At 47.5% G+C, this 23097-nt stretch overlaps 2 protein-coding genes across 4 annotated transcripts in view; both read left to right on the top strand.

The window, feature by feature from the left end:
- Positions 1-23097, top strand: part of LOC115898346 (tigger transposable element-derived protein 1-like) — a 33531-nt gene that overhangs the window by 5474 nt on the left and 4960 nt on the right. The gene's annotated exons all lie outside the window — the stretch shown is intronic.
- GTF2I (general transcription factor IIi) overlaps positions 3108-23097 on the top strand; it is a 111934-nt gene continuing 91944 nt past the window's right edge. For all 3 annotated transcript variants that reach the window (XM_010387489.2, XM_010387488.2, XM_030933067.1), the window contains exon 1: positions 3108-3507. The gene's annotated coding sequence lies outside the window, so the exon portion shown is untranslated. The remainder of the gene's footprint in view (positions 3508-23097) is intronic.

Here is a 23097-nt window from a genome sequence, read left to right as displayed (position 1 = left end):
TACGCCTGTAATCTCAGCACCTTGGGGGCTGAGGCAGGCAGATCACTTGAGGTCAGGAATTTGAGACCAGCCAGACCAACATGGTGAAACCCTGTCTCTACTAAAAATCCAAAAAGTAGCCAGGCATAGTGGTGCACACCTGTAATCCGAGCTAGTTGGGAGGCTGAGGCAGGAGAATCGCTTGAGCCCTGGAGTTGGAGGTTGCAGTGAGCCAAGATCAAACCACTGCACTCCAGCCTGGATACCAGAGTGAGACCCCGTCCCTCCGCAAAAAAAATCAATAAATGAAATAAAAGAGGATTTCCTACGACATCATTTTTAGACACAAATCAACTATTATTTTTCGTCTGTCGCTCAATCCCCAAAACAGTAATGTGATGCTACATTTGAAAAAAAACCTGGGCCTGGTGCAGTGCCTCACGCCTGTAATCTCAGCACTTTGGAGGCCATGGCAGGAGGCTCATTTGAGCCTCGGAAGTCAAGACCAGCCTGGGCAACATAGTGAGACCCGTCTCTACAAAAAACGAAATTAGTTGAGTGTGATGGCACATACATGTTGTCCCAGGCATTCGGGAGGCTAAGGCGGGAGAATGGCTTGAGTCTGGAGTTGGAGGCTGCAGTGAGCTGTGATAGAGCCATTGCACTCCAGCCTGGGTGACACAGTGAGACCCTGTCTGAAAAATAGGAAAAAAAAAGTAAAACAAAACCCTACCTTTGCAGAGAGATGGCATCTAAAGTGATTTATAACAATGGCCACAATTAATATAGCATCTATACCACTAAGATGAAGGAGAAATTGGTCAATGAATAGTGACAAGTGTTCCAACAAGCTGCGAAAGCGGAGAGCCAGACCTTAATGAAGAGAGAACACGCAAGATCTTTTACGACTGTAACACACGAAGTTGAGGGTTACAAGCCTTGATGGCAAAATGCTCAGAAAAATGCTTTGTCTGCATACACATTGCCTTAACAGAGACAGCTTTCTGACTAGAGGTAATTCAAAACCAGCTAATGTTGACCTAACCGTTTTAGGAATTGCTTCAGTCTCAAAGAAGTTAGAGTTGTTTATGAAGAGGCAGCAAAATTCCACTGTGGGCCCGGCGCGGTGCTCACGCCTGTAATCTCAGCACTTTGGGAGGCTGAGGCAGGCAGATCACTTGAGGTCAGGAGTTCGAGAACAGTCTGGGCAATATGGTGAAACCCGTCTCTACTAAAAATACACAAAATAGCTGGGCGTGGTAGTGCACGCCTGTAATCCCAGCTACTCGGGAGGCTGAGACAGGAGAATGGCTTGAACCGGGGAGGTAGAGGTTGCTGTGAAGATCGCACCACTGCACTCCAGCGTGGGCGACAGAGCGAGGCTCGGTCTCAAAAAAAAAAATTCCACTGTGAACCACTAAACAAATTCACAGAAAAAAGGGACTACCTTCCAAACGTTTTCACGATGATAAGGATCATCTTGGCTAAATACACTTCTGCCTTACTAACTCACTTTGTAACACCCTCCCAAATTCTACTCCATGACTCCACTATACCCAGGAAATCCTTTCCCTGACCCCTCCAGGTGGAGAAATCACTCTCTCAAAAAAACATATTCACCGAAGTCCACAGCAGCTGCAATCTGCATCTCACAGGCTGGCTGTTCTTACTAGAGTTATAGGCTTCTCAAGAGTTAAATTTGTTCCTAAATATATGTCAGTGGCACGTGGTATTGGGAATAGAGAATTTAATTAAATATTCCTAAATGTCAATGAAATACAAGTGCAAAAAGAAAGTTGCTCTTGGGCAAACTTAATGAACGGCTTTCGAGACAATCGACAAAGGAGAGTCACAATCTTTTTAGGCAAGGACCGAAGGGATCCTAGACATTGTCGGGGAAATCGCAAAAATTCAGGCTTCTGTAATCAGATTGCTTCTCCGGTGAGCTTTACGCTCTCCATGTATTTTTTAAAATATCCAACACGAAAATTCTAGAGGATGGCTTTATTGGGTGCGGTCTGTGCAAGAGAGACGATGGGGAATGCCAATCGGAGAACCCAGATTCAAAGGAAAGGTTTTTTGGACCCACATCAAAAGACTGGCTGCTCGGAAAGTTTTCTCGCTAGCGACAAAGACTTGGAGGCTGGAAAAAGCGTCGTGGTCGCCACCTACCGAGAAGCGGCGGGTCGGGGGAGGATGGCTGTCGTGGCCCGAATCCCCAGTGGGTGGTACTGGGTGGGGGGATCAGAAAAACCACTGAATCTCGTGCTTTACATAAACATCTAAAAATCGTCGGCCTCGGGGTTGTAAAGTTTTGGAGTTTAACTTAGGTGAACCGTAGTGTCTCACCATTTTCAAAACCCACCGGCTAATGCAAGTTGAGAAGCAAAAAATAATGGTAAGGGGAGGAGTTTGAGTTAAATCGCATCGCGGTTGACAGAACAAAACAGGAGCTACGAGTCAGGATTTCTGCTCCCACTCCCTTGCAAGTTTCTTCCAAATCCTGAGGGAGAGACAGAGGCGGAGGGTCTGGGGGAGGAATTAAAACACAAGATCTCCTCCCCTCTCTCCTGTCCGAACTTGGGGGCAACGGTTTCTTTGGAGGACAGCTTGGAAAACACTAGAGAGGAGTTCTTTGTGTCCCGGAGGGTGGTGCAGGGCGGAAGGACTCCCCTTGGCAGAGCACGGAGGGCGACGGGCCGGCCCGGGGCTCCCCGGCTTTTGCAGCGTCCCGGTCTGGCAATTTGCAAGGAATGTGGGGTGCAAGAGCAAGTGGGGGACTTGGACGGCGGCTGGCGCGCGGTGGGGACGAGGCCGGAGCCACCACCCGTCCAGATTTCCGTTTCTGCACCCCGGCTCCCCTCCCCCACCCGGGCGGCCGCGCAGGCCCCAGGTGCAGCCATGTTCTCGCTCCCACCACCCTCGCCTCCATTGACAGCCCTTGCTGGAGAGGGCCGGGCGCCGCGCTTGCCTCGTCCTCGGGTTCGGGGCTCGCCGGAGCGGTGCTTCCTGGGATTTGTAGTCCCCTGTCCCTGCTGCCGCGTTGATAGGGAACACATCCGAAACTACAACTCCCGCTGGGCGGCGCTGCGGGTGCGCACGCGCAACGCGCCTTCGAGGAACAAAAAAAAAGAAAAGAAAAAAAAGAAAAAAAAAAAGGAGGAGGAGGAGGAGGGTGAGAGAGAAGCTGGGAGAGCAGAGAAAAGGGGCCACCGGTCGCCCCCCCGCTTCCCCGCACGCGCTCTCCAGCCGCGGCCGCCCGCCTGCCGCGGTCACCCCGGCCTCTGCCTCTGTCCCCCAGTGATCGGATCAAGGCGCTGAGCGAGGCCCTGCCTGCGGGGCGGCCATGCGGCGGTGACAGGAGCGCGGCCGACACGCACGGGCCCCTCGCCCCCTCTCGCCTCCCACCCGCTCGCCAGCTCCCCTCAGCCGAGGCTGCTCCGCGGCGGCCGCAAAGCGCGCGCGGCCCACACTCGCCTCCCCTCGGCACCCCCGGCCCCGGCGCTGCCTGGAGGCGGCCGCACTCGGGTGAGTCCCTTTCGCCTCATCCCCGTGCCCCCCGCCCCCGCCTCGGGGGCCTTTGCTAGCGGGGGCCTTTATTGCAGACTTTGCCCCGCCGGGGCCTGCAGGGACAGGGGCCTGGGAGCCGCCGCCCGCCGCGCGCGGTGTGGGGCCTTGGGGGGCGTCCGTGCCGCCTCCCGCTACCCCCACCCCCACCGCCTCGCCGGGTCTCCAGCCCCGCCGGCCTTGGCAGTGGCCGAAACCAGGCGATGGGGGTGGGGCGACACGGACGCGGTCGCGGGGGACGACAGTGGCACGCGCGCGCCTCGGTGCGCGTGGGGGAGGGGCGCGCGCGCCAACCGGCGTGGGGTGGGGGGGCGCCTCGCGCGTGCGGTCCCGCGCACGAGCGAGCGAGCGGCCCCGCGGGCTGCGCATGCCCCGCCGCGCTGATTGGCCGGCTAGGCGGTGCGGGGGCGCGCGCGGTGCCAGGCCCCAGCCGCCGTGGGGTCGCGCTCGCCTGGTGTATCTGGGGCTCCTGCGCCGGGGCAGCAGACGCGCTGGATTGGCCGACCGGCGCGGAGGCGGGGCTGCGCGTTGCCTGGTAACTGCGGCGGGCGGGGGAGAGGGAGCGCAGTCCCCCGCCCCGCCCCGCTCCCAGGTGGAGCCCGCAGTGGGCTTTGTCCCGGGCCGGCCCGGCGCGCCTGCCCCGCGGGGCCTGTTCTTTGGGGGAAATAAACACAATGACCGGAAGGAAAACCTCAGCCGTAGGCCATGAAAATTAAGCCGTCTGGGTTCGGCCAGCACCCAGACGACGGGAGTGCAGAGGAAGAAGGAAAATGAAATGGAAAAAGCTGTCTTCTTGCAGCTCCCTGGCTCCTCCACTTTTTCTTAATCCAACTTTTGCCTTTTCGTGTAGCGAATTTTGTCCTCCCTAGGTTGTGGATTTACGCTGATTTGCGGCTGGGGATGTTCAGAGGTGGGGTGCTGTTGGAGTAGTGTCCACTCTTGCGGATGCGCAGCTCTTGCCGATTACTGACCTCCTCCTTTTTAAAAAAAAAATTATTTGCCCAGGCTGGTCTTGAACTCCTAGGCTCAAGCGATCCTCCCACCTTGGCCTCCCAAGGTGCTAGGATTACAGGTGTGAGCCATCGCGTTCGGCTTAATTTTCTTTCTTTCTTTATTTTTTTTTAGAAGCAGGGTCTCTCTGTGTTGCCCCGGCTGAAGTGCACAGTGGCACAATCATAGCTCATTGCAGCCTCCAACACCTGGGCTCCAGCGATCCTCCTGCCTCAGCCTCCCCAGTGACTGGGACTACAGGCGCATGCCATCATGTCCGGCTGATTTTTATTTTCTATTTTTTTATTTTTATTTTTTGAGATGGAGTCTTGCTCTGTGGCCCAGACTGAAGTGCAGTGGCATGATCTCGGCTCATTGCAACCTCTGCCTCCCCGGTTCAAGCCATTCTCCTGCCTCAGCCTCCTAAGTAGCTGGGATTACAGGCGTGCGCCGCCACGCCGGGATAATTTTTGTATTTTTAGTAGAGATGGAGTTTCACCATGTTCGCCAGGCTGGTCTCCAACTCCTGAGCTCAAAGCAATCGGCCCCCCTCGGCCTGCCACCAAAGAACTGGGATTACAGGCGTGAGCCACCGCCCTGGTGACGCCTGGCTAATTTTTAATATTTCTTTAGAGATGGGATCTTCTTGTGTTGCCTAGGCTGGTTGGGAACTCCTGGCTTCTGATGATCCTCCCATTTAGGCCTCCCAAAGTGGTGGGAGTACAGGCTTGAGCCACCACGCTGGGCCTCATCTCTTTTAAATTCAACTTTGCCGCAGACAATGGCTTGATCAGCCAACAGTGCAGAAGAGAAGTCTCCAGTCCTTCAGGGAACAAAAGGGGAAGTTAGTTTGCAAATGAGAATGTGCAGGTAGAGTGCCCTGCGGAGGCGGGGTCTTCTCCCCAGGCTGAGGCCTATGGTGTGGGATGACCGATTTTATTTCCTGCTACAGGATTTCTCGGGGGCTGCTGCCTTGACTTTCGTTTCTCTTGCTTCTTGGGATCTTGGCCTTTTGGCTGGAATGACGTTTTTCAGGCTATGGAAATCTTTCTTGCTCATATGCAGCCGCTTCCTTAAGGTCTTTTCGCTCTCTCTCTCTCTCGTTTTTTTTTTTTTTTTTTTTTTGTTAGAGTTTCGCTCTATCCCTCAGGCTGGAGTGCAGTGGCGCGATCTTGGCTCACTGCAACCTCCGCCTCCCGGGTTCAAGCGATTTTCCTGCCTCAGCCTCCCGAGTAGCTGGGATTACAGGCGCCTGCCACCACGCCCGGCTAATTTTTGTATTTTTAATAGAGACGAGGTTTTGCCATGTTTGCCAGGCTGATCTTGAACTCCTGACCTCAGGTGATCCGCCTGCCTCGGCCTCTGAAAGTGCTGGGATTACAGGCGTTGAGCCGCCGCTCCGGTCCTGAGGTCTTCTCTTATATCGTGTGGTCAGAGTTTGTTTCTTATTAATCTTCCAATCAACCTGTGTGTCCTTCCTCGCGGGGCACCTTTATTTTCTCTTTTCTTTTTTTTTTTGAAATGGAGTTTCGCTCTCGTTGCCCAGGCTGGAGTGCAATGGCGCGGTCTCGGCTCACTGCAACCTCCGCCTCCCGGTTTCAAGTGATTCTCCTGCCTCAGACTCCTGAGTAGCTGGGATACAGGCGCGCTCCACCACGCCTGGCTGAGGGCAGTGTTATTTTCCTCTGCATCTGGCCTAGTCACCGGGTGTTGAGCTCATAGGGGCAGGGACAAGAAGCCTTTTCCTCCTTTGTCTTTCTCCCTCCACTTCCCCTTCCAGTTTGGCATCCTAGTGCCTTGCCTGTGTTAACAATGCTGCTTACATTTGAATGTCTTCCTTGCCCCCCGTGGCTCTTGAGCGCTTTGGATGTACAGTATTTTTCTTATTTAATCCTTGTGACAAGTCTGTAATTCTTTAGAGTGGAACAAGTCTAGAGAAGTTGGAGAGTTCTGTACTCTTGCTTACCTAGCACACGAACCTGGCCGGTGTGACTCAACCCTTAAGCCGAGGTTCTGAAACCGCCGCCCCTGGGCGTCCCCAGGAGCGCTGGCATGTGCGGACTCTGCTTGCTGGGTCCTACTTCCCAGGCTGATTCTGCACGCCTGGGGAGTTGCCCGAGAATTTGCATTTTGATTAGCTCCCCGGGTGGTGTTATGGTGGCTGCTCCCCGGACAGCCCTTTGAGAACCATTCACAATGGTGCAAAATGAAGGGAGGGAAATTTATCGGAGACGTTTGCTTTTCCTTACTTTAAAATTAGATCTTGGCCGGGTGCGGTGGCTCACACCTGTAATCCCAGCACTTTGGGAGGCCGAGGTGGGTGGAACACCTGAAGTTAGGAGTTCGAGACCAGCCTGGCCAACATGGCGAAACCCCATCTCTACTAAAAATAGAAAAAGTAGCCGGGTGTGGTGGCGTGCGTCTGTAGTTTCAGCTATTTGGGGAGGCTGAGGCAGGGGAATCTCTTGAACTCGGGAGGCGGAGGTTGCAGTGAAATGAGAGCTCACCACTACACTCCAGCCTGGGTGTCAGAGTGAGACTCTGTCTCAAAAAAATAAAAATAAAAATAGAAAATAAAAATAAAGTAAAATTAGATCTTAAATAATTCGGACGACTGACCGTAGATTGCTCAGAAAACTGACTGAGAGTTGAGAATTCCTGTTAGCCATGATTAGAAGTTAAAAGTTTCATAAATCTCCGGCTTAAAAAGGGGCCATGGTTTAAGTGCAGAATAAAATGGGAAGTCTATGGAAGTTTGACTTTTTCCCCACTCTGATTTATTTATTAATTTAGTTGCAGCACAGGCATTTGTTACATTATCTTCTTCGGATGCCCAAAGTCTGCCACACCCACCACACAGAAGGTTTGAGTGATAGGACCACAGCTTGTAGTTTTGGTCCTTGGAGGTATGGGGGTTGGGGAGCATTGTGTGCTGACGCTCCTCTGCCATCCTCTGCCACATGCCCCTCCAACGATTCAGCTGACTCAAATGTGACTACAGACACTGGCATTTAAATGTAGGCTTTGGGGGTTCTTTTTGCTGGATGGGGTTGGGGGCAATTCTTACTAAGATTTTTAGGTTCTTTCCTTCTTTTCTTTTCTGTTCTGTTCTGTTCTGTTCTGTTCTGTTCCGTTCCGTTCCGTTCCGTTCCGTTCCGTTCCGTTTAGCTCTGTCGCCCAGGCTGGAGTGCAATGGCACAATCTTGGCTTACTGCAGCCTAACCCACCCCCGCCTGGGTTCGAGTGATTCTCCTGCCTCAGCCTCCCGAGTAGCTGTGATTACAGGCATGCGCCACCATGCCTGGCTAATTTTGTATTTTTAGTAGAGACGGGGTTTCTCGGTGTTGGTCAGGCTGGTCTCGAACTCCTGACCTCAGGTGATCCGCCTGCCTTGGCCTCCCAAAGTGTTGGGATTACAGGCGTGAGCCACCACTCCTGGCCGTTTTTTTTTTTGTTGTTGTTTTTTTGAGACACAGTCTCACTCTATCGCCTAGGATGGAGTGTAGGGGTGTAATCTTGGCTCACTGCAACCTCTGCCTCCTGGGTTCAGCAGTGATTCTCCTGACTCAGCCTCCTGAGTAGCTGGGATTACAGGCATGCACCACCACGCCTGGCTAATCTTTTGTATTTTTGGTAGACATAGGGTTTCCTAATGCTGGCCAGGCTGGTCTCGAACTCCTGATCTCGTGATCCGCCCGCCTCAGCCTCCCAAAGTGCTGGGGTTACTGGCTTGAGCCACGGTGCCCGGCGATTTTTAGGTTCTTAAAATTATAATGTATTTCTTTCTGGGGAAAATAACCGCAGATTAGGTGGGAGGGAGGAATGGTTTTAGTTTACAGTTAATGACCCCCCTCCTTTCCCCAGCCTACACCCTTAGGTGAGTTGTACACGCTCCTTAAGGGATCCCAACTTCCATGGCCACTGACTGTCCTGCTATATTCTAGCGTTTTCGACGACCCATAGGTGGACAGGTTGTTATTATCTAAAGGAGCTGAACACTGAACAATTACTAGATACTTAACCTTTTCTGTTATTACTGGTTACCAGCTATTTGCATTGCATTTCACCTAATTCATTTCTACCATTGTTTCATTCTTTATTGAGGACATGAATGTTTTATATAAACATGAGTTTTTGCAATATGCTTGATAACTGGGGTGGTATAATTAACATGAAATTGTCTTATCACTGGCTTAAATAGATGGATGTCAAATCATTTTTATGTCAGTCTAAGGGAAAGTATGTATGTATGTATTTATTTATTTGAGACGGAGTCTCACTGTGGCCCAGGCTGGAGTGCAGTGGCACCATCTCAGCTCTCTGCAACCTCGGAGTCCTGGGCTCAAGTGATTCTTGTGCCTCAGCCTCGCGCATAGCTGGGATTACAGGTGTGTGCCACCATGCCCAGCTAATTTTTTTGTATTTTTTTGTAGAGATGGGGTTTCACCATGTTGGCCAGGCTGGTCTCCAACTCCTGACCTCAAGTGATGGTCCCGCCTCGGCCTCCCAAAGTGCTGAGATTACAGGCATGAGCCACTGCGCCCAGTTCATTTATTGAGTGAAGCTTATTTTTAGGTTATTCATTGTTATAATTGAAAGAAAGTAGAAAATACACCTAATCAGTTGCTTATTCTAATTGTAGAGTTGAGATACCTGGGAATCAGTAGGCTTAAACTGGCAGCATAGCTCTATGAAGACTCATACTCGTTTAACTAAAGTGTATTGGGGCTACCTACCTGGGGGAGTGAAACGCCTTAGTGTCTTAGAGGATTTTTTTTTAATTGTATTGTATTTTTTTATTATTTTTGAGACAGAGTCTTGCTCTTGTCACCCAGGCTGGAGTGCAGTGGCGCGATCTGGGCTCACTGCAACCTCCGCCTCCTGGGTTCAAGCGATTCTCCTGCCTCAGTCTCCTAAGTAGCTGGGTCTACAGGCACCCATCACCACACCCGGCTAATTTTTGTATTTTTAGTAGAGACGGGGTTTCACCATGTTGGCCAGGTTGGTCTCAAACTCCTGACCTCAGGTGATCTGCCCGCCTTTGCCTCCCAAAGTGCTGAGATTACAGGCATGAGCCACGGTGCCCAACCGAGGATGTGTGTATCCTGTAAAAATTGTGTGGCTACGTCATCGGAAGAGGTGAAGGTATTTATTGTCTTGATAATTCTTCATTCTCCATTCTTCCCCTGTCGCCCTTTACTATTGTCCTTTTGTTCTGGAACTTTCCCTGCCGTCTTCCTGTTTGTTTTCTCCTCTTCCTTTTTTTTCCTTGTAAAATTCTTGTTTTGGTATTCCATGCCTGTTTCTGGCAGTACTCATTTGCTTTCTACCACTTTGGCCTACTGAGAATGTAAGGGAAAGTTCAATATCGGCAGGAACTGTCAGAGTTGTTGGAGGATTGACTCATTCTTCTTTGGTTGTAACTTGAGTGAAAACTCTATAGGATTTTTTTTTTTTTGAGAAGGAGTCTCCCTCTGTTGCACAGGCTAAAGTGTAGTGGCGTGATCTTGGCTCACCGCAACCTCCGCTTCCCGGGTTCAAGCGATTTTCATGCCTCAGCCTCCTGAGTAACTGGGATTACAAGCGCCTGCCACCACACGCCTGGCTTATTTTGCATTTTTAGTAGAGACGGGGTTTCTCCGTTTTGGTCAGGTTGGTCTCAAACTCCTGACCTCAGGTGATTTGCCCACCTCAGCCTCCCAAAGTGCTGGGATTACAGGCGTGAGCCACAGCGCCAGGCCTATTTTTTATTTTTATTTTTTGAGACAATATCTTGCTCTGTTACCCAGGCTGGAATGCAGTGGCATCATCTCGGCTCACTACAACCCCTGCCTCTCGGGTTCGAGTGATTCTTGTGTCTCAGTTTCCCAGGTAGCTGGGATTATAGGCGTGTGCCACCACACCCGGCTAATTTTTGTATTTTTAGCAGAGACAGTTTCACCATGTTGGCCAGGCTGGTCTCCCAACTCCTGACCTCAAGTGATCTGCCCACCTCAGCCTCTCAAACGCTGGGATTACAGGCCTAAGCTACCGCGCCTGGCCCCTATTTTTAAAAATGGAGTTGATGATAATAGAACATGTTTCGCTTCTAAGAGCTGTTGCGAGGATAGAGTTTAAGTGCTTAGGTTGCTGTCTGGCATGTAGTAGACACTCAAGAAATAGTAGTCATAAAAATACTATTGTAAAGGCTTTTGGGAAATTGAGGAAGTGAAAATTTTACTAGTAATATTGATTACAATGTTAATCTCCAAGAACTCTGGGGAATATGAATTGCAAGGGCAAGGACTTGTTCCTCTGTGGGATTTTTCCCCTGTTACTGTTACATTGTTTTTATGTTTTGTTTTGTTGAGATAGAGTCTCGCTCTCTCACCCAGGCTGGAGTGCTCATTGCAGCCTCCACCTCTGCCTCCCTGGTTCAAGCGATTCTCCTGTTTTAGGTTCCTAAGTAGCTGGCACTACAGGTGTGCACCACCATGCCCAGCAAATTTTTGTATTTTTTAGTAGAGAAGGGGTTTTACTATATGTTGGCCAGGCTGTCTGGTCTGGAACTCGTGACCTCGGGTGATCTGCCTGCCTCAGCCTCCCAAAATGCTGGGATTACAGGCGTTAGCCACCACGCCTGGCCAGAGCTTGACAGTTTGATTAATGAAACCTGAGAATGTATACTTTATATGTATGGTTCATTATTATTTGTTTTATCTAGATATTTAGCTCTAACTGTTGACTATAATACATACGTGACGTGAGCAGAATTTTATCGAGATTGAATTTTCAGACAGTAATTGGTTTCAAGAAAATAAATAAGGTATTGGAAGTGAACTAAAATTAGTAACTGGCTTTGGCATTAGACTTTAATGCACTTAAATTACATGATCTCATCTGTGAAATAATTTGACAGTGGAGGATGATGGCATGTATTATGTCCATATGAGGAAAGGGCAGACAAATAGACCCTGCAAGATTCAATAGTTTCACTCCTTCCTCCTGTTCATTTTCTTTCTTCTTTTTTCTCCATGGTAAGCATTAAAAAAAATGTTTGTTTGGCCAGGTGTGGTGGCTCACTCCTGTACTCCCAGCACTTTGGGAGGCCATGAATCACTTGAGGTCGGGAGTTCCAGCCCAGCCTGGTCAACATGGTGAAACCCGTCTCTACTAAAAATACAAAAAATTAGCCAGGCGTGGTGGCGCGCACCTGTAATTCCAGCACTTTGGGAGGCTGAGGCGGGTGGATCACGAGATCAGGAGTTGGAGACCAGCCTGGCCAACATGGTGAAACCCCATCTCTACTAAAAATACAACAACAAAAAAATTAGCCGGGTGTGGTGGTGCACGCCTATAATCCCAGCTACTTGGGAGGCTGAGGCAGGAGAATCACTTGAACCCAGGAGGTTGAGGTTGCAGTGAGCCAAGATCACGCCATTCCACTCCAGCCTGGGCGATAGAAGAAGACTATGTCTCGAGGAAAACAAACAAACAAAAAAACATGTCTCTACTAAAAATACAAACATTAGCTGCGAGTGGTGACAAGTGCCTGTAATCCTAGCTGCTTGGGAAGCTGAGGCATGAGAATCACTTGAACCCGCAAGGTGGAGGTTGCAGTGTACTAAGATCTTGCCACTGCTCTCCAGCCTGGGTGACAGAGCACGACTCCATCTTAAAAAAAAAAAAAAAAGAAGATCCTGTAAGATGAATTTGTTCCTTTATGAAGAATAAATTTGTGGCTGCTATTTACACTGTGAATGCCTTTCTTTGGAGTGGTTCCTTATAGTGTTTTTGTTTGTTTTTTGTTAAATTGTGGTAATATATACTTAACACAAAAATCACCATTTTAACCTTTTTTTTTGGGAGGAGGTATGGGATGTCACTCTGTTGCCCAGGCTGGAGTGCAGTGGTATGGTTTTGACTCACTGTAACCTCCGTGTCCTAGGGTCAAGACATCCTCCCACCTCAGCCTCCCGAGTAGCTGCGACTACAGGTGAACGCCACCATGTCTGGCTGGATTTTTTATTTTTTGTAGAGATGGGGGGGGGGTCTCACTATGTTGCCCAGGCTGGTCTCGAACTCCTGAGCTCAAACAATCTGCTTCCCAAAGTGCTGGGATTAGAGACATGAGCCACCTTACCCAGCCTGATTTTACCAATTTTTTTTTTTTTTGAGATGGATTCTTGCTTTGTCACCAGGGTGGAGTGCAGTGGCACAATCTCGGCTCATTGCAACCTCCACCTCCTGGGTTCAAGCGATTCTCCTGCCTCAGCCTCCCGAGTAGCTGGGACTACAGGCACACAACCACCACGCCCAGCTAATTTTTGTATTTTTAGTAGAGATGGGGTTTCACCATGTAGGCCAGGATAGACTCAATCTCCTGACCTTGTGATCCACCTGCCTTGACCTCCCAAAGTGCTAGGATGACAGGATGACAGGCGTGAGCCACCGCACCCAGCCTTAACCATTTTTAAGTATATGTATAGTTCAGTGGTCCTGAACTTTTTCTTTTTCTTTTTCTTTTTTTTTTTTGAGACAGAATCTTGCTCTGTTGCCCAGGCTGGAATGCAGAATATTATCAGGTTCATCTGTGTGTTAGAATTTCCTTCTTATTTAATCCTTTTGGTGGTTTTTGGAGTTGTTGTTTTGTGGCATGGCACAGCACATTGTGTGTGTGTGTCTGTGTGTGTGTAAGAAGTATACATAATTATATTATGGTGTACTTGGAAGAGTATGATCCATAATATAACTGGTTATGCTAAACCCTATTTAGCAGACAGAGCCTAGGAAGTTTTCTGATTTTATAGGTTCTATGCTTTTGAGAATTGCTGCTTGTGTTTTGATCTCATTTCCATACACAGTCCTTAGAGATCATAGTTATTTATTTATTTATTTATTTATTTATTTATTTTTTGAGATGGAATCTCACTCTGTCACCCAGACTGGAGTGCAGTGGCATGATCTTGGCTCACTGCAACCTCCACTTCCTGGGTTCAAGTGATTCTCCTGCCTCAGCCCCCTGAATAGCTGGGATTACAGGCGCTGACCACCATGCTTGGATAATTTTTTGTGTGTGTCTTTTTTTTTTTTTTTTTCCTTTTTGTGGAGAACGGGGTCTTGCTGTATTACCCAGGCAGGTCTCGAACTCCTGGGCTCAAGCTATCCTCCCGCCTCTGCCTCCCTGAGAGCTGGGATTACAGGCGTGAGCCACCGCGCCTGGCAATAATTTTTGTATTTTTAGTGAAGATGGGGTTTCACCATGTTGGCCAGGCTGGTCTTGAACTCCTGACCTCGTGATCCACCTGCCTTGGCCTCCCAAAGTGCTGAGATTACGTGTGTGAGCCACCGTGCCCGGCTAAGAAGGGATCTTTTAAATTTTTAAAAATACATTAATTTATTTTTATAGAGATGGGATCTCGCTGTGTTGCCCAGGCTGGTCTCAAACTCCTGGGCTCAAGCGATCCTCCCACCTCAGTCTCCCAAAGTGCTGGGATTACAGATGTGAGCCACCATGCCCGGCCCAAAAGAAGGGATCTTTTATCACGTCGGGAACAGTAACTATTTATTCATTTATTCAACATACTGATGGGCTCATCATATGAGGCCTCAGAACACAGCATGTTTCTTGGAAAATACTGGCATGGGCAAATGACATTGTTGAGAGCTTCAGGATAAAGAATCTTTTAGTTTACTTTGCATATCAAGACTAGTTTACTTTTTTTTTTGGAGACAGTCTTGCTCTGTCTCCCAGGCTGGAGTGCAGTGTCACGATCTCAGCTCAACGCAACCTCCACTTCCCGGGTTCAAGCCATTCTGGTGCCTCAGCCTCCTGAGTAGCTGGGATTACAGGCATGCACCACAATGCCTGGTTAATCTTTGTGTTTTTTTGGTAGAGAACGGGGTTTCATCACATTGGCCAGTCTGATCTCGAACCCCTGACCTCAAGTGATCCGCCAGCCTCGGCCTCCCAAAGTGTTGGGATTACAGGCGTGAACCATTGCGCTTCCCCGGAAGGGGCCTTTTTTTTTTTTTTTTTTTTTTTTTTTCAGACAGAGTCTCCCTCTGTTGCCCGGGCTGGAGTGCAGTGGCACGATCTCGGCTCACTGAAACCTCCAACTCCTGGGTTCAAGCTCTTCTTCTGCCTCAGCTTCCCAAGTAGCTGGGACTATAGGCGTATGCCACCACGCCCAGCTAATTTTTGTATTAGTAGAGACGGGGTTTCACCGTATTGGCCAGGCTGGTCTTGAACTCCTGACTTTGTGATCCACCCACCTCAGCCTCCCAAAGTGCTGGGATTATAGGTGTGAGCCACCATGCCTGGCCAAAGTGACTTTTTAAAGTTAAATTTTAAAACGATCTTTGAGGAGTAAATTTGACATAAGCAGGTGTTCATGCACAAATGCCTTAAGAGTACACATATTTCATTTCACAGCAGTTACTTATTTTGACACTTGTCTCATTAATTTTCCTGCTCTCTCAGAAAATAGGTTATTTTATTTAGCAGTGATAATTAAAGCAGTTTGTTGGGAAATAAGCTATTTTCAATTTACCAGGCTTGGATTTGGTTTTTATGTAAATTAATAGATATATACACATATTTTAAAAATAACGATTTTAGTGAAGTTTAAATTATAAATGCTTGCTCAGTTCAGTGAACGCTTTTGTGATGCACTTTATTAAGTATTGACATGCATTCTGATAACAACTTTGTAAGGTAAGTATGCAGACTGTTGTCATTTTCCAGACTAGTAAATTTGGGATTAAAGAATCCCAGGGTCACCTGTAAGATTGGAGACAGAACTTGAATTAAGAACTTTTGCCTGATTGCAAAGCTCACCCTTCCTAATAGCTTTGCTCTGTTGCCTGCCTTCTGTGAACAGTGCTTTTAAAAAAGTAAAGATGGCCGGGAGTGGGTGGCTCACACCTGTAATCCCAGCACTTTGGGAGACCAAGGTGGGTGGATCATCTGAGGTCAGGAGTTTGAGACCGTCCTGGCCAACATGGTAAAAGATCGTCTCTACTGAAAATACAAAAAATTAGCCGGGTGTGGTGACAGCTACCTGTAGTCCCAGCTACTCGGGAGGCTGAGGCAGAATTGCTTGAACCTGAGAGGTAGAGGTTGCAGTGAGCCAAGACCATGCCACTGCACTCCAGCCTGGACGACAGAGTGAGACTCTTTCTCAAAAAAAAGAAAAAAAAAAAAGAAAAGAAAAACACCTCAAGAACAAAGTAAAGATGGACCTTTAGATAATAGCTACTTGATTTTCATTTTCTCTTCCAAATGGTTTTTCCAAATCCAACTGAGTTTTAAATTTGGAGTCATGTCAAAGGGACATATTCCTTGTGTGCTGGCAGAGCAAGCTGCTGCTGTTTAAAAATCTGGACTATCAGTTTAAAACTATAATTAATACACATGCAAAAATGGTGTCTTAAACTGTGGTACAAGGAAAATAGGTCTTTCTGAATAGCTGATAAGATTTTTCCTTGTTTGTTTTTTAAGGATGTTGTTTTGGCTACTGTGAAACTCAGAACTCAGAGCTGAGCTTGTGATCCAAGCGATTCTCCTGCCTCAGTCTCCCAAGTAGCTGGGATTACAGGCATGTGCCACCATACCCGCCTAATCTTTGTATTTTTGATAGAGACGGAGTTTCACCATGATGTCCAGGCTGGTCTTGAACTCCTGTCCTCAGGTGGTCTGCCCACCTTGGCCTCCCAAAGTGCTGGGATTACAGGCATGAGCCGCTGTGCCCGGCTAGATCCTTTCTTTATTATTTCGTCATTCTTTCCTTCACCTGGCTTTTTTAAAGAGTTAAATTTAGCTTTTAGCTGTCTGAAGTTTTTTTTTTTTTTTTTATGGGGTCACCATACTATAAAGCTTTAAGTATGAATACAACACAGTTGTAAATCATTTCAAATCTTAACCCTTCAAATTTATTTTTTCTTGAGAGATATTTGTTATTTACTGAGGCAAGTGCCAGCTTCATTTCAGGAGATAGAGATGAACAATTTAGTATCTTAAAATGTCTGCATACGCTGCTAGAAAAATTTCACAGCCGGCTGGCCATGGTGTCTCACACCTGTAATCTCAGTACTTTGAAAGGCCACGGTGGGAGGACTGCTTGAGCACAGGAGTTTGACACCAGCCTGGGCAACATAGTGAAACCCTGTCTCTACGAAAAAATCAAAAAAATTAGCCGGGTGTGGTGGTGCATTCCTGTAGTCTCAGCTACTAAGAAGGTTGAAGTGGGAGGATTGCTCGAGCCCAGGAGGTTGAGCTATAATGAGCCATGTCCCTGCCACTGCATTCCAGCCTGGGTGACAGAGCAAGACCCTGTCTCAAAAAAAAAAAAAAAAAAAAATTCAAACCTTTGATTTAAAAATCAATCCTGGCTGGGCGCGGTGGCTCACGCCTTTAATCCCAGCACTTTGGGAGGCCGAGGCGGGTGGATCACGAGGTCAGGAGATCGAGACCATTCTGGCTGACACGGTGAAACCCCGTCTCTACTAAAAATACAAAAAAAAATTAGCCGGGCGCGGTGGTGGGTGCCTGTAGTCCCAGCTACTCCGGAGGCTGAGGCAGAATGGCGTGAACCTGGGAGGCAGAGCTTGCAGTGAGCTGAGATGACGCCACTGCACTCCAGCCTGGGCGACAGAGCAAGACTCCCTCTCAAAAAAAAAAAAATCAATCCTGATCAAAGATTTGGCTTAGGGATTTCTTCTTTTATTTGTAAGTACTTGCCATATATATATATATTTATATATATATATAATTTTTAATTCATATCTGTATCTATATATAGATATGAGTTAAAAATTAAAGTCAAATGAACTAAAATGGGTTCTTTGGCTCTATTTCTTGTCTGCTGAAGTGTGTATGTTAATATACCTTAATATAAATTGTGATAGTTTATATCCTGCTATTAAGTATTTGTAAAACAGAACCTCTGGCCAGGCACGGTGGCTCACGCCTGTGATCCCAGCAATTTGGGAGGCTGAGATGGGCAGATATTGCCTGGGCTCAGGAGTTTGAGACCAACCTGGGCAACATGGTGAAACCCTGTCTCTACTAACATTACAAAAATTAGCCAGGCGTGGTGGTGCACCCTTGTAATCCCAGCTACTCGGGAGCTGAGGCAGGAGAATTGCTTGGACTCAGAAGGCAGAGGGTCCAGTGAGCCAAGATCGTACCACTGTACTCCGGCCTGGGCGACAAGAGTCTCACTCTGTCTCAAAAAAAAAAAAAAAAAACCAGACCTTCTGAATTGCTGACCTAATTAATTTTCCTTGGGAAAATACCTAGTAAAGCCTATGGAGATAAACTGTTAGAATTAAAGTATTGTTCAGTATAAGCAAGGCATACAGAAGTCCTGCCTATTCTAGGTCTAGTGTAGTCTCTGGTGAACTTATCTTTTCTAAGATATTATGTACAGTAAACAGGAAGCTCTCAGAGGATATGTCAAAGCTGGAGATTGGACTAGAATACCAAAGACAATATCGACAACAATAACTGACATTTTTTGAGAGTTTATGAGTTTACTGTTTGTTTGGTTTTTTTTTCTTTTGAGATGGAGCCTCACTGTGTTGCCCAGGCTGGAGTGCACTGGCACAATCGCAGCTCACTGCAACCTCTGCCTCCTGGGTTCAAGTGATTCTCCTGCCCCAGTCTCCCTAGTAGCTGGGACTACAGGCGTGTGCCAGCATGCCCAGCTAATTTTTTTGTAATTTTAGTAAAGATGGGGTATCACCGTGTTAGCCAGGATGGTCTTGATCTCCTGACCTCGTGATCTTCCCGCCTTGGCCTCCCAAAATGCTGGGATTACAGGCCTGAGCCACCGCCCCCAGCCGAGTTTACTGTTTTAAGTGCTACCCGCATTAACATATTTAATCCTCATAGCCATCCTGAGATGTGAGGTAGGCACTATTATGATCCCATTTTAAAGTTGAGAGGAATGAGGCTAACAAATCTGAAAAATATAGTAAGGGACAGTGTTAATATAAAACTAGGCAGCCAGACACCTCCTACTCTTAACTGCCATGTGGTTTTTGGATTTGTTTGTTCGCTTGTTTTTGTTTTGTTTGAGATGGAGTTTCGCTCTTGTTGCCCAGGCTGGAGTGCAGTGGCGTGATCTGACCTCGGCTCACTGCAACCTCCGCCCCTCAGGTTCAAGCAGTTCTCCTGCCTCAGCCTCCTGAGTAGCTGGGATTACAGGCATGTGCAGCCACGCCTAGCTAATTTTGTGTTTTTAGTAGAGATGAGGTTTCTCTATGTTAGGCTGGTTTTGAACTCCTGACCTCGGGTGATCCGCCCGCCTTGGCCTCCCAAAGTGATGGGATTACAGGTGTGAGCCATCACGCCTGGCCTTTTTTTTTTTTAAAGTCTTGCTCTGTCGCCAGTTCAAAGTGCAGTGGTGCAATCTCAGCTCACTGCAACCTCTGCCTCCCAGGTTCAAGCGATTCTGCCTCAGCCTCCTGAGTAGCTGAGATTACAGGCGCTCACGACCACACTCAGCTAATTTTTGTATTTTTAGTAGAGACGGGGTTTCTTTTTTTTTTTTTTTTTTTTGAGGCAGTCTCACTCTGTCGCCGGGGCTGGAGTGCAGTGGCCGGATCTCAGCTCACTGCAAGCTCCGCCTCCCGGGTTCACGCTATTCTCCTGCCTCAGCCTCCCGAGTAGCTGGGACTACAGGCGACCGCCACCTCGCCTGGCTAATTTTTTTGTATTTTTTAGTAGAGACGGGGTTTCACCGTGTTCGCCAGGATGGTCTCGATCTCCTAACCTCGTGATCTGCCCGTCTCGGCCTCCCAAAGTGCTGGGATTACAGGCTTGAGCCACCGCGCCCGGCCGAGACGGGGTTTCACCATGTTAGCCAGGATGGTCTCCATGTCTTGACCTCGTGATCTGCCCACCTTGGCCTCCCAAAGTGCTGGGATTACTGGCGTGAGCCACTGCGCCTGGCCTAAAAGCTATTTTTAAAAAAAGAAAAATAGCTACAAAATTTAAAGAGCAGGTAAAATGTACAACTAATATAAACCAGCTAGTGATCTATGGCTTTTTTGTTTTTTTTGACAGGGTCTTGCTCTGTCTCCCAGGCTGGAGTGCAGTGGTGTGGTCATAGCTCACCGCAGCGTCGAACTCCTAGGCTCAAGTGATCCTCCTGCCTCAGACTGCTGAGTAGCTCGGACAACAGGGGTGCACCACCACACCTGGATACTTTTTACATTTTTGATAGAGAAGGGATCTCACTCTGTTGCCCAAGCTGGTGTCGAACTCTTGGTCTTAAGCAGCCCTCCCACGTCAGCCTCCCAAAGTGTTGGGATTTCAGGTGTGAGCCACGGTGCCCAGCCTGTCACTTTTAAACTTAGAAAATAGTTGCAAGAACAGCAAACAAACAAAAATTGCTTACATATCTTTCATGCAGAGACTTGCATTCAAGTTCTGCCTATCGTTTTGGTGACGGATGTCCTTTATTGCAAGAGTGTAATCCAGGATTACCTTTCCACCCATTTTCCTTGCCTCTCTAATATACTTTTTTTTTTTTTTTGAGACGGAGTTTCACTCTTGTTGCCCAGGCTGGAGTGCAGTTGTGCAGTCTCAGCTCACTGTAACCTCTGCCTCCTGGGTTCAAGCGATTTTCCTGCCTCAGCCTCCCGGGTAGCTGGGATTACAGTCATGTGCCACCACGCCCAGCTAATTTTGCATTTTTTTTTAGTGGAGACGGGGTTTCTCCATGTTGGTCAGGCTGGTCCTGAACTCCCTACCTCAGGTGATCCGCCCACCTCAGCGTCCCAAAGTGCTGGGATGACGGGCGTGAGCCACTGTGCCCAGCCCTCTAGTGTGTGTGTGTGTGTGTGTGTGTATGTGTGTGTGTATGTGTATATATATATAATTTTTTTTTTTTTTGAGATGGAGTTTAGCTCTTTTGCACAGGCTGGAGTGCAGTGGCACCATCTCGGCTCACTGCAATCTCTTCCCCCTGGTTCAAGCGATTTTCCTGCCTCAGTCTCCCAAGTAGCTGGGATTACAGGCGCCTGCCACCATGCCCAGCCAATTTTTGTATTTTTAGTAGAGACGGGGTTTCGCCACGTTGGCCAGGCTGGTCTCGAACTCCTGACCTCAGGTGATCCACCCGCCTCAGCCTCCCAAAGTGCTGGGATTACAGGTGTGAGCCACCAATCCCAGCCTAATATACTTTATTTTAGAACAGTTCTTCAGTGTTTTGAGTTTCATTCAAACCCTTAACCTTTTTGAAGACTAGAGGCATTTTTATAGAATGTCTTTCAACTCAGGTTTGTCCAGTGCTTCCTCATGCTTATATTGAGGTTAAGCATTTTAAGCAGGAATATCCATGTCTTCCTTGCATTTTGTTGGTTGGGATCTGGTGTCTGTCTGTCTGGAGACTAGCGTTAACTTTGATGACTTGGTTACAATGAAGTGTGCCATGTTCTCCTTTTTTTAAAAGAATAATTTTTTTTTTTTTTTCTTTTTGAGACGGAGTTTTGCCCTGTTGCCCAGGCTGGAGTGCAATGGCACGATCTCGGCTCACTGCAACCTCTGCCTCCTGGGTTCAGGTGATTCTCCTGCCTCAGCCTCCTGAGTAGCTGGGATTACAGGCGTGCGCCTCCACGCCCAGCTAATTTTTGTATTTTTAGTAGAGACGGAGTTTCACCATGTTGGCCAGGCTGGTCTCGAACTCCTGACCTTGTGATCCACCCGCCTCGGCCTCCCAAAGTGCTGGGATTACGGGTGTGAGCCACTGCGCCCGGCCCAAGAAGAAATATTTTTTAAAAGAAGAAAAATAGCTATGAACTAGTATTTTGTGGTACAATACTTTGGGACAATGAAAATAACTCTTTTTAGTATTGAGGGAATCCTATTTCTTTGAGAAGCTGTTTTTTTTGGGGGGGGGGCAGAAGGTGAGTTCATGGACTTAAATACCATTATAGTTGTTGTCTAAGCCCTTGAAAACTTAAATGTTTTTCTAAAGTTTAAATTTGTAGATAATGGAATTTGAAAAATACTTAAAATCTGATTAAATTTTACAGTGTATGGTGTGATTTGAAAGAGAATTGGGGGCTGGGCGCGGTGGCTCATGTCTGTAATCCCAGCACTTTGGGAGGCCGAGGCAGGCGGATCACTAGAGGTCAGGAGTTGGAGATCAGCCTGGCCAACATGGCAAAACCCTGTCTCTACTAAAAATACAAAAATTAGCTGGACGTGGTGGCAGGTGCCTGTAATCCCAGCTACTCAGGAGGCTGAGGCAGGAGAATTGCTTGAACCCGGGAGGCAGAGGTTGCAGTGAACCGAGATCGTGTCACTGAACTGCAGCCTGGGTGACAGAGCAAGGCTCTGTCTCAAACAAACAAACAAAACAAAAAAGAAAGAGAATGGGGAATTGAGGTCATCCAGTCAGTTGGATAGATCTGGATTCTATTCTTAGCAATTCTGTGATCTTGGGCAATTTACATTGTCTTTTAAGTTATCAGCTTTTCTTAGGTTATAAAAAGATCCGTTTTGTAAATTGTGTCAAGCAGACGTCGACCATTTATAATAAACATATCAAGGTACGAAGTTAATTATCTTTGTTGTCATTCGAAAGACAAACTAATAAGGTCAGCAAACTACCTTAAACATGTTCTCATTAAAAAAAAAAATTAAAAACACGTCTCCTATAGCCAGACGTGGTGGCAGATGCCTGTAGTCCCAGTTAATTGGGAGACTGAGGTAGGAGGATCCTTGGAGCCCAGGAGTTTGCAGCCATCTTGGGCAACATAGACCCTTATCTCAAAATAAAAAAACAAACAAAAAAAAACCCAACAAAGCACATTTTCTGTAGAAGCTACTCGGTGGGCATAATTAGAACAAATGGTAGCATATTGAAAAACTTAAGACACTTAGTATGAACCACATGTCCAGAAAAAAAAAAAGAAAAAAATTAAATAGAAAACATGAAGACATTTACAAAGTCTGTATTTACAATCCGAACTGATTATATTAAATGTATACTGACATTTTAGGGATGAATAAATTTCCTTCTGAAAAACAGATTTTAGTTTTGGCTTTTAGTACTTAATAATTATAGGGAGAACATGGAAATATTAAATACCAACAGTTTGGCTGGGCGTGATGGCTCATGCCTGTGATTGCACCATTTTAGAGACTGAGGCAGGCGAAATCACTTGAGGTCAGGAGTTAAAAGACCAGCCTGGCCAACATGGGGAAACCCTGTCTCTACTAAAAATACAAAAAAAAAATTAGCTGGGTGTAGTGGCAGGTACCTGTAATCCCAGCTACTCTGGAGGTCGAGCCAGGAGAATTGCTTGAACCCAAGAGGTGGATGGAGGTTGTAGTGAGCCGAGATTACGCCCCTGCACTCCAGCCTGGGCAACAGAGTGAGACTCCATCTCCAACACAAAACCAAAATAAAACAAAAAACCAAAAAAACCCCAACAATTTCAGAGATAAAAAAATTTAGGTGACCTAAAAGATGGCCAAAATATAGTATTACGTGATAATCTAAACTAGTTTTAATGCAACTGAATCCTGGTTTAGAATAAAGTCAGCTGATTCAACTATTAGTA

The sequence above is a fragment of the Rhinopithecus roxellana genome, chromosome 6, assembly GCF_007565055.1.
Source record: "Rhinopithecus roxellana isolate Shanxi Qingling chromosome 6, ASM756505v1, whole genome shotgun sequence".
Lineage (NCBI taxonomy): Eukaryota > Metazoa > Chordata > Mammalia > Primates > Cercopithecidae > Rhinopithecus > Rhinopithecus roxellana.
Note: the sequence above shows the minus strand (reverse complement) of the source record. Positions and strands in the feature narration are given on the sequence as shown.